At 39.7% G+C, this 11,561-nt stretch overlaps 1 pseudogene; it reads left to right on the top strand.

Annotated features, from left to right (window-relative positions):
- Nucleotides 1-567: 567 nt before the first annotated feature.
- Nucleotides 568-10,729, top strand: LOC134485792 (14-3-3 protein theta-like; annotated as a pseudogene).
- The last annotated feature ends 832 nt before the right edge of the window (nucleotides 10,730-11,561 follow it).

Genomic DNA, 11,561 nt, shown 5'->3' with positions numbered 1-11,561 from the left:
CTGTAGACTAATGTCTGAAAGCTTCAGCCCAGACCCTGTAACCAGAGCCTATGACCACAGAGTTTCAATGAACCAGAAACTCCCTATTTATTAGTCTTCATCACTATGACAAAGGCTGCAGAGCTGGGAGTAAATGCACAGTAGCTATTTCCCACTTGCACCAGCCAGTCTGGATTACACTCATTCACATGGCAAGAAATTCATGTGGAGAAACCATGTACCAGAACAAATATGTTGTTGTAAAATTATAGATAATGACACTGGTCCTGGTTCCTGAGAGTTCCCACTCCCAATTACTTCTCAAAAGTGGAGACCCATTCCCCTACAGCCCAGTGGCTAATGTTGCAGCCACCAGTGCTCTTGAACAAACCTGTTCAACACCCAATGTAGTGTATTCCATAAAGTGTTTTTCCTATTTTGTTATAAAGCGTGAATTAGTTCACCCTACCAATTCTTTTTTTTTGGTTCTTTTTTTTTTTTTTTTTTTTTTCGGAGCTGGGGACCGAACCCAGGGCCTTGCGCTACCAATTCTTTTGAACTGTGGTTTGGTTGAACAATCCCGTAACAATGTGCAGCAGACATAAAATCCTTCTAAAGCACCAAAAGCAATGGTCAGAAGAAGGCAGAACTGTACAGGTATAAGGGACCAAGTCTGTCTTAGGGATCTCCGGCTGTACTGTACCACAGGAACATTCCTTCTGTATTTCTCTGTAGTAAGAGAACATTCTTGAGTGAGATGTACGGATACAGCATACCCTACATATCAGTTAATTTCATCTGAGAGTGTGGAGTTTAAAGAGTCAGTCATTTTATCCTTGAGCAAGGTGGGAACTTTTACAGTTGCTTAACCCAAAGTAAGACTATGAATATCGAACACTACAGACTGCCCTGGAGGTGGGTGAATTATGATGATATTAAAGAAATCTTCAAGGAGTTAGAAATCAGCAAAGAGTTAGAAAGTGTATACATTTTTTTATCCACCCAAGTCTTTTCAACATCATACTGTGTCCTGTGAACAAGCCAGGCAGCTCCAGTTGGACTAGATTTTAGAGAGCTAAGTAAGTTAGTCCCATATTTATGTTGCTGCATTCAACACTGCTTCCTTTTATACACGTAATGAGAACTTTTTCAGGCTGCACTAGGCTGTGTTAGTCCCTCATTTTCAGTATTCCCTCAGCTTTCTATCCTAGCCTACATGTACTTGTTGTAAGTACATGTAGTGTTGGCAGTGAACCTTCTGAGTACTCTACCAATGTCACATTTCCAGGTCCACTACCTGTCATGGTATGGTGATATAGGAACTTGCCTTGTTATCCTTCCCATTCTCAGAGGAAAGATTTTGTTATAGATGATATAATGCTAATGTTTATGTGTTTTATAAATGTAGAAAGCATTTGAAAGGCACATAGTGGTACGTAAAGGAACAAGGATTGGAGCGCAGTATGCAGTTGATGCAGAGGCCAGACACAGGAATAAAATTACTGTAAGTACTGTCTTAGGGTAAGGCACTTACAAAACCTTACAAAAATCATTAAAAAATTCTACAGTTGTGTATTCCTATATATGTAAGAGAACTGTAAGTATCCTTGGAGAAATTTTGGACTTTTTAACTGCTGTTTAATAACTTGTTCTTTGATTCAATGAACTCATCCTCTGTGGGATTTTACAGTAGGTCATTGTACCAGTAGACCTAATTATCCTAAGCTTGGGTAAGCATAGAAGTATTCTATAAATGAGCATCCTTGTCACTCTCAGTTCTCTGTAGACACATGTCCTGGTTTCAATCCTGTTGGTGTGATAGAATACCCCAATACAAAGGAACTGGAGGTTTGTTTCCTTACCAAACTGTTCTACCAATTGGAAACAAACCATTCAAATACATGAGACTATGGAGTCTTTTCTCAAACCAACCACACCATAAAAAGAGTAAGCATATGATTTTCAAGGATTTGTGAAGAATTGAAATAGAATTTGAAAGAAATTTATAAAAAATTCCAAATGTAAGGAAGTTATGGATTTTTTTAGTATGCTGTACTTGCATGTGTGGAGATTATGGGGCAATTTTTAGGAGTCATTCTTTTCCTTCCAGAGATTAAATTCAGGTCAACAGGCTCAGAGATACATGCCTTTACCAAATGAGCAATCTTGCTGGCTGAAGATTTAAATGCTGAGGTACAGGAATGTAAAACGTTTCCAATCAGATTAATTTCAAACATGAGTACTCTCGTGTGAGTTTTCTGGGAATAAGTGACTAAATACTTGTTTGTTCAAGATGGGGGCCAATAACAGAACAAAGCAATGTTTCCAACCAAGGTGAACCAATGAGCTTATTGGAGTTATTTACTGGATCATAGATAAGAGTTACCTAAAAAAGTGTGTGTGACTCAAGTGTAGCAGCAACATCAAAAAGTTTGTGCCAGCATAGGTGATAGCTCATGAAAGCTATATCCCTGGACTTTCCCTGTACAACGTATGGTGAACTCTGCTAAAAAAAGTTTCATTTTCTGCAAGCAATTGTCTTAAGGGCTTGCGAATCTTGTACCTTTCTCAGTTTTCTGAGCCTGGTAAGTTTTTTGAGCCCTCTAAGTCTCCATAGCTTATTTTACCTTGTGACTTTTGTTACATTCCCAAGTCTTATGATACTCCTTTCTCCCTCTAGGAGGGAATACTTCAATTTGGAAGAAATAGCTATACAAAATTCCACTATGTCATCTGGTTCTTCCACTCTTTCCATCTCTTCTTCTGTAACGTTTTCTGATTTTGAAGGGGGTTAACCATTCCACTCTCGTGCTTCAGTGATAGTCATTTATACTTGGGAAATTGACCAGTAATGAGTCTTTGCAGTAAATACTACCTATAGAAGGAAAAAGATGAAGAGGAGGAGGAGAACCAACAGTGACAACAGCAGTAATCTCTGTTCATAAACACAAATGTTTAAGAGAAAATTTAAAGGCAGAACATAGCCATTTAACCAAACAATACCAGTTACTTTCCTATGAGATACTTGCTCTCAGAATTTTGTTCCGGCTCCTACTACCAGTCCTCTTGGTATCCAGGTAGGCTTAGAGTGTGTAGGGACCAGCCTAGAGTTGTAGGAGCTTGTGTGCAAAGGGATCTTAAAGGAGACATCCAGGCTTTGAAGTCACAGGCAAAGTCTGATATTCATTTTCTTCTCATATTCACAAGAAGAGGTACCTTTTTCCACAATGCTGTCTGGGGTTTGGAGAGAGGAACATAGATAATGTGAAACTGTCCTTCCCACTACATGCTGCACCTAAGTACTATAACCACTTGTTTGGTTTGTTTAGCTCTTATAAACACATGGATAGTTTTATTTTTTTTTTTTATTTAACTAGTATGTTGTTTCAACTCATGGCAGAAAAGGCAAGAAGAGCAAGAAAAGGTGTCACACTGGTTTATAATAATCTGCCCTCATGGAGGCCAAACCAGTTCTTCATGAACAAGGATTGACACATTTTTTTGTGTGAGATTTTTCTCAGTCCACCCATGGGGTCTCACCCTTCTCAGAAGGCCCTTTCTCACTACTTCGTGACATTGCTGAATTAAGCCACAATTTAATTGGCTAGGGCAATTGTACACTCCTGCAGTCCAACACTCCGGAGGCTGACAAAGAAAGTGTAAGTGGCCAGACTGTGAGACAAATCAAGATTGCGAGATCCAAAACCAGCCTTCAGGGCTGAGAGTTAGAAGCACTTGCTGCTCGTGCAGAGAGTACCAGGGTTCACTTCCTAGAACCCACATGGCAGCTCACCACTACATGATCTGATGCCCTCCTCTGGCATCCCTGGGCACCAGTCACACACATGGTACGGTGTGTGTGTATATATAGTATTATATATATGTATATATATATAATATAAATAAATAAAAAATTTAAAAAACCTCAACTTGAATTTTAGAGAGGAAAAAATCATATCAAAATCATAGCAGACAGGGACAAATTCTGTAAAGCTTTAGTTGTTTCAAGGTTATGTAGATTTTATTGCCAAGTATGATCTGTATTGAATATTTCTTGAACTGAATATAGTAATGCAGACCTTTAATATCAGCACAAGAAGGTAGAGCCAAGAAAATCTCCATGAGTTCAAGGCCAGTTTGGTCTACACAGTGAGACCATGTATTGTGGAAAGAAAAGTATTTCATGTATAATAAAAGGAATGCATGCCTAATAATTTATCTGTGATAAGCTGCATATTTATTAATAATGAAATGCTTCTTAGTTTTTAGGAAGTTTTACTTTCACCTTTGTGTTCTATCAATTACATAGGGATGCTTAAAACTCACCAGCTATAGTTGTTACTGAATGTATACCATGGTATTTCCTTTCTCTGAAGTTCATTGTGCCTTATTGTAATAAAGGTACTCTCATCTTAGTTTTATTTTTTGAATAATATTTTGTCAGATTACAACTTTCAGTTTCTCTGCAATTTCATTTTGGTAAGGATTGTCCTCTAAAGATGATATTGAAGGTTTCATGTTTTAGTCACCTCTGCATGCATAATTCTCTTGAATGTAATGTGTGACTTTTCTTCAATTGACTCTTAAGGTTTTTTTTTTTTAACTGATGTTGATCTGTAGTTTTGCTTAGATATATATGAGAAGAATAATGGGTGGAAAAGTTCAGTTATAAAGATTAAATCTGGACACCTATGCTATAGTGTGATGTCATGGCTAGCAATATTCTTGTTTTTAAAATTAATTAAAAATTATTAATTATTTTATTTATTTACATTTCAAATGTTGTACTCCTTTCTGGTTTCCCCTCCATGAACACCCCACCCCATCCACCCTCCTTTTCGCTTCTAAGAGGGTGCTCCTTCACCCACTTGACCACTCTCACCTCCTATCCCTCTAGCTTCCCCTTCTCTAGGGCATCAAGCATCCCTTGGGACCAAGTACATCCTCCCACAACATACACTGAGGCCAGACAAGGCTATATATGTAGCAGGGGCTATGGACCTTCCTATATATGCTCTTTGGTTGATGGCTTAGTCCCTGGGAACTCTGAGGAGTCTGGTTGGTTGATACTGCTATTCTTTCTATGTTACAGTTCCCTTCAGCTTCTCCCGTCCTTTCCCTAACTCTTCCATTGGGGTCCCGGGCCTCAGTCTAATGGTTGGCTGTAAGTATCTGCATCTGTCTTAGTCAGATGCTGGCAGAGTCTCTCAGAGGAAAGTCATGCCAGGCTCCTGTCTGCAAGCATTTCTTGGTATCAGCAATAGTGTCAGAGTTTGGTGTCTGTGCATGGGATAGATCGAAAGGGGAGTAGTCTCTGGATGGCCTTTCCTTCAGTCTCTGCTCCATTTTTGTCCCTGCATTTTCTTTAGACAGAACAATTCTAGGTCAAAAATTTTGAGATTAGTGGGTGACCCCATTCCTCTACTAGGGGCCATGCCTATCTATTGAAGGTGGTCCCTTCAGGTTCTACTTCCTCACTGTTGGGTATTTGTCTAATGTCACCTATATTGGGTCCTGAGAGCCTCCCACATCCCTGGTGTCTGGGACATTTTAGTGGTTCTCTGCCCAGTCCCCACCCTGTACTACTGCATATTTCTATTCATTCTTCTTGCCCTCTAGGATTCTCCCGTTTCCCCAAATACCTGATCCTGTATCTCCCTTTCCCCTCCCCGTCCCCTCTCTGAGTATTATTCTATTGTGTAAATGTGCCACATTTTTCCATGAAGGGCATCTGGTTGTTTCTAGCTTCTGGCTATTATAAATAAGGTTGCTACAAGCATAGTTGAGCACATGTCCTGGTTATGGTGGAACATTTTTTGAGTATATGCACAGGAGTGGTATAGCTGAGTCCTCAGGTAGTACAATGTCCAATTTTCTGAGAAACCTTCAGACTGATTTCCAGAGTGGTTGTACCAGCTTGCAATCTCACCAACAATGGAGGCATGTTCCTCTTTTGCCACACCCTCACCAACATCTGTCACCTGAGTTTTTGATTTTCACCATTCTGATTCGTGTGAGGTGGTATCTCAGTGTTTCTCTGATTTGCACTTCCTTGATGACAAAGGACTTTTAACATTTCTATAAGTGCTTCTTGATCATTTGAGATTCCTCTGTTATGAATTTACTGTTTAGCTCTTTATCCTGATTTTTTAATTGGGATACTTGTTTTTTGTGGAGGTTAGCTTCTTGAGTTCTTTTTATATTTTGGATATTAGCATTGTATTGGATGTGGGGTTAGTGAAAACTTTTGTCCAATCTTCTTCTATCATTTTGTTGAAGATGTTTTCTGGCCCTTTGAACAGGGAATCTCCATCCTCCTCTATTCCTATCATTCTTAGGTTTGGTCTTTGCATTGTGTCCCAAACTTCCTGATGTTTTGCATTAGGAACTTTTTACCCTTTGTGTTTTCTGTGACAGTTGTGTTGATATCTTCTATGGTATCTTTTATAGCTGGGTTTTTTTCTTCCATCTCTTGTATTCTTTTGGTGATGCTTCCATCTACAGCTCTTGATCTTTTTCCTAGGCTTTTCATCTCCAGGGTTGCCTCCATTTGTGATTCCTTTATTGTCGCTGTTTCCATTTTTAGGTCTTGGACAGTTTTGTTCAATTTCTTCACCTGTTTGCCTGTGTTTTCCAATATTTTTTTAAGGGATGGATTGTTTCCTTTTTAAGGGATTCTACCTGTTTACCTGTGTTGTCCTGTATTTCTTTATGGGAGTTACTTAATGTTTCCCTCAAGGTCCTCTACCATCTTCATGAGATGGGATTTTAGATCAGAATCTTGCTTTTTGGGTGTGTTGGGGTATCTGTGACTTGCTGTGGTGAGACTGGATTCTGATTGTGCCAAGTTGCATTGGGTTCTGTTGTCTATGTTCTTGTGCCTACCTCTCACAATCTCTGGAGTTAACTGGACTTGTTGTCTCTGAATGGTTCCCATCGTCCTTCCTTGTAGGCAGGTAGTGCTCTGTGACCTGGGTTAGACCAGGTCTTCTGGGAGGCAGAGTGCTGTCTTTCTTAGAGGGACTTCCTGTGTCCTTAGTTAGGGCAAATCTCCTGTGATCCTGGTTATGGCAGACCTTCTGGGAGACAGGCTGTCTCTGGGTTGTAGGAGAGGGGCAGGAGCACCCGATTTGCCCTCGGTGGGGTGGCAGAGAAGAAGGAAGATGTGTCTCTGGCTAGGCAGATAGTGCCTATGTCCAATGGGCTCTATTGGGATGCCAGCTGGGGCAGGTATGGAGTGGGGGGAGTCTCATCTGTGATCCTGGTTATAATAGACATCCTGGGTGACATATTGTCTCTGGTGGGGGAGGGTGCCAGGAGAGCCTCATCTGTCCCACATGGAGTTTCAGACTGGGAACACGATATTTTCTTGTATATTTAAGTTTTAATAAGAGAATTCCTCCCATTATAAATGTTCTAACAACAAAAAGACAAGACAATAAAAGCAATTATAAAGAAATAGAAAAAACTACAGGAGGTAATAAATTCATGGATGTGCTTATGGATTCAATGTTGGTGATAGTTTCATAAATATATATTTACATTCAAATTCTTCAATATATATAAAACAGTTCTTAATATTCATTTTATTTAGTCATTTATTAGTTGCATATTTGTGTGTGCATGTGCATGCAACACATGCTCAAGTATGTGTACAAACAGAGATACACCCCATGGTACAAATGTAGAAGTTTGTTCTCTGAATTTGGTTCTCTCCTTCCACCTTTATACCTTTTAGTTCATACGTCATACTTTTACCGCAAATACTTTTACATACTAAGCTATCTCACTGGTCCCCAACGTTAGTAGTTTTTATGTCATTTAACCCCAGTAAATAGGTTTAAAAGTAAATATGGTATAAATTTTATTTCAGTTGGCATTATCTAAGGTTATCTTTGGTGCTATGTATTTTAAATGTTCTTTACACCAGTCTGAATTCTCTCTGTTAGGTCTCAGCCCGTTTATCTGCCTCTCTCTTTCTCAGGAATCAGGCCACACACCCTGGAGTTTGTCCTGTAGGAAGAACTGATGGTCCCTATTGTAGGCTCCAGAGGTGAGAAGGGGAAAGCAAATCTAGTTACCTCTAAAATTATGATCCTTCAAGTACTTCCTTCCTTAGTATGTCTTGGCATGTGAACCAGGCCAGACTAAATGGCATGGGGTAGAACTTCTAATCTCTCCATGAAAACCTCTTTCTTTTTCTGCAAATGTATGAGTCTGTCTGTCCCTTTCCCATTTTGTTGTAGATGGCAACTGTTGTTCCCACTCTCCCATTTGAAGTAATCTCTCCTAATGAAATTTCTATCTGTTAAGGAGAAAATGCTCTCCGTTTTCAAGCCTTCATCCTTGTGTTGTTCTTGTGATGTTGCTCCATCTCTCCCAATTCCTATTTCACTTCAAGATTCAGTCATATCCTTACCTAACTGACATAAGATACTCTCCTAAGGACACTCATTTTGTAAGAATTATCAATCAGCCTGCATGTTTATAATATGTTCCTGTCTTGAAATTCTCTCTGCCAAACAAACTAGAATGCTGTCTCTCAATTTGGCAGAGTACTATATCAATTTAAGCTGTTTTATCTTCTGTACATACCCAGATCCCCTACCACTCACATTAAGAAGAAGGCAGAAGAGAAAGAGGAGGAGAAAGAAGAAGAAGAAGAAGAAGAAGAAGAAGAAGAAGAAGAAGAAGAAGAAGGAGGAGGAGGAGGAGGAGGAGGAGGAGGAGGAGGAGGAGGAGGAGGAGGAGGAGGAGGAGAAGGAGGAGGAGGGGGAGGAGGAGGAGAAGAAGGAGAAGGAGAAGAAGGAGAAGAAGGAGAAGAAGGAGAAGAAGGAGAAGAAGGAGAAGACCATTTTTGTAGTCTGATAGTATTCTGAGTAATGGAGTTGTTGATGTGACGTCTTGCCCAGCCATCCATAATCACTTTAACCATGTCTAACTCCCACTTTTGTGTTTTGCTAAACACAGCTTGTATATGCTTCAGCAGACATTGTTAGATTCTGGAGGCTTCTCATTCACATAGACAGTCAGAAGTACTTAAGTGTGCTGTACACCACTTCCCAGGACTGCCTAACCTGAGACTGGAAGGTGTAGATGCTCCAAAGCTAAGTTCCTTTCCCTTAAGGGGTCAGGCCTATGAGTAGCAATTTGTACTCTAGAGCTTCTTGTGGGTTCTACCTGTGCCTATGGTCTCATTATTTGATGTCATTGTCTTATGGTACACCATTGACTCTGTTGCTGGCCTCTCCTGTTGGAAGTGTAGTCATAAAATATACATAAAAATGCTCTGTAAATTGAAAATGAAATGTCACGCAGAGTTCCTATCACCCTTGACTTCACCCCAGGAGGCAGTACCAGTTAGCTTTTCAGGAAGAAGCTATCCAAATGGATATATAATATAGCTAAAGTTTGTACAAAAAACCCAAAGGAAGGTAGTTTTGTTTGTTTGCTTGTTTTTGTTTTTGTTTTTATTTCAATGCCCACTGGAAAGTTCCCTGAATTTCTCTGGATTGCTGAAGCAGTTTTTGAAGGAAAATGTGGTGGCATCCCTATCTTTAATAGTGTCATATGGGGCTGGATAATTCTTTGGTTTCATAGAAGGCATAAAAAAGGATGACGGGATAGTTTTATTGAAAATGTTTTCATTCTGCTGTCAAGTCTAAAAAAAAGTCTGCGTGGTCTAACAGTGAAAAACTAAAATTCGAAGTAAACACCTTGTGGACCAGGGGTTCCAGGAACTGACCTTGGCCAAATCACTCAACATTCTGTGCTCTGAAAACTAAGAGTCCAAAACACCATCCGACACAGCTATAATGTTTGTTTAGATAAAAGAAACTCATCTGGGACTGACATTGCATCCTTTGGAGACTAGAGGGAGGACTCCAGATCCTGGTTAGCACTCTCCCTTGCTCCCTAAAGAAAAGACTGAGCTGATCCAGAAGGCCAAACTGATTGAGCAGGCTGAGCACTAAAACAACTTGGCCACCTGCATGAAAGCAGAGTTGGGTGCCATTGCCGAGCTGTCCAACTAGGAGGAGTGCAATCTGCTGTTGGTAGCAGAGCGGTCAAGGGCCACAGATCTGTCTGGAGTGTCATCTCGAGCATTTAGCAGAAGACCAATACTTCAGACAAGAAGTTGTCACTGATCAAGGACTTTTGGAAGAACACAGAGTTGGAACTGAGGTTCATCTGCACCCCATTACTGGAATTGAAATTATCGGATAGTTATTTAATAGCCAATGTACTTAATCCAGAGAGTAAGATCTAAGTGAAATTGAAGGGAGGTTATTTCTGGTATCTTGCTGAAATAGCTTGTGGTGATGATTGAAAACAAATGATAGAAAATTCCCAAGGAGCCTACCAGGAGGCATTTGATATAACCAAGAAAGAGATGCAACCTACACATCCAATTTGCCTAGGATTAGCTCTTAACTTTTCTGTGTTTTACTATGAGAGCCTTAATAATCGAAAGCTTACTCACACACTGGCTAAAACAGCTTTAGATGAGGCTGTCACAGAACTGGATATACTGAACAAAAACTCCTACAAAGACAGCACCCTCATCATGCGGTTGCTTAGCGACAACTTAACATAATGGACATTAGACAGTGCAGGAGAAGAGTGTGATGCAGCAGAAGGGGCTGAGAGTAGGCATCCAATGTTCCAACCTCCTTTCCCTCAAGAAGTTTTATACATTTCTATGCCTTATTCCACTTGGATTTCCTCTAGCAAGGAAGCCCATTCATGAGTAGGAGTTCAACTGTCTATAGTTTTTTCACATTGCAGCTTTGGGAAAACTCCACATATTGGTTTGTGTTGTCTCTGCCTTCCTGCTGTGCAGTTACTGTTGTAGAAAAATATCAATAGCTTCATCTCATAAAACATGAGTAACTTCCAGACACTTGTGTAGAGGACTGACAGCACATTTGGTTTGAAAGTAATGTGAAGCACTTCTACAAGTGACTGTGTGTTTTATTACTGTGAAGATATGGAAATGTAACACATCAATATAATTTAAAGTAATAGTAATAATAAATTTTTGATTTCTACATTAATTTTCTGAACCATCTTGGGGTTTCCGTTCAGAAGTAACTTTTGCATGCTCTTACTACAAATCCTTTTTCACTAGGCATCCAGAATTAAATTGAATGGGAAAGTGTTTAATGTATCCGGGCTTGGGGATCACAGATGTTTCCTGTGTCACATATTCTGGAGGTTACATCTGTCTGTGACAACAGGGCATTTCCTTATGCATCCTTCATTTGTTGCTATTTAAGTTGATAACTTCCTTCCCAAATAAAAATTCACTTACACCTCCTGCTTTTGTGGCTCTGGTATTCACTTCACCTTGTGTTACAAGAAGCCTGTTGCTGCCAGAATACAAGCATTGCTTTGGGAAAATTAGAATGCATGTTCTTTTTTATTTTTTTTTAAAAATACATGGTTGTTATTTGGCTAAATGACAAAAACCAAAATAATTCTGCACAAAGTATGAGAGTAATGTCTACACTGAACTTGGAGGGTAACTCCCTATTGACATTGGTGATGTCATGGGTGACATTTTCCAACAGTGTTTTCTG

The sequence above is a fragment of the Rattus norvegicus genome, chromosome 2 (genome assembly GCF_036323735.1).
Source record: "Rattus norvegicus strain BN/NHsdMcwi chromosome 2, GRCr8, whole genome shotgun sequence".
NCBI lineage: Eukaryota > Metazoa > Chordata > Mammalia > Rodentia > Muridae > Rattus > Rattus norvegicus.
Note: the sequence above shows the minus strand (reverse complement) of the source record. Positions and strands in the feature narration are given on the sequence as shown.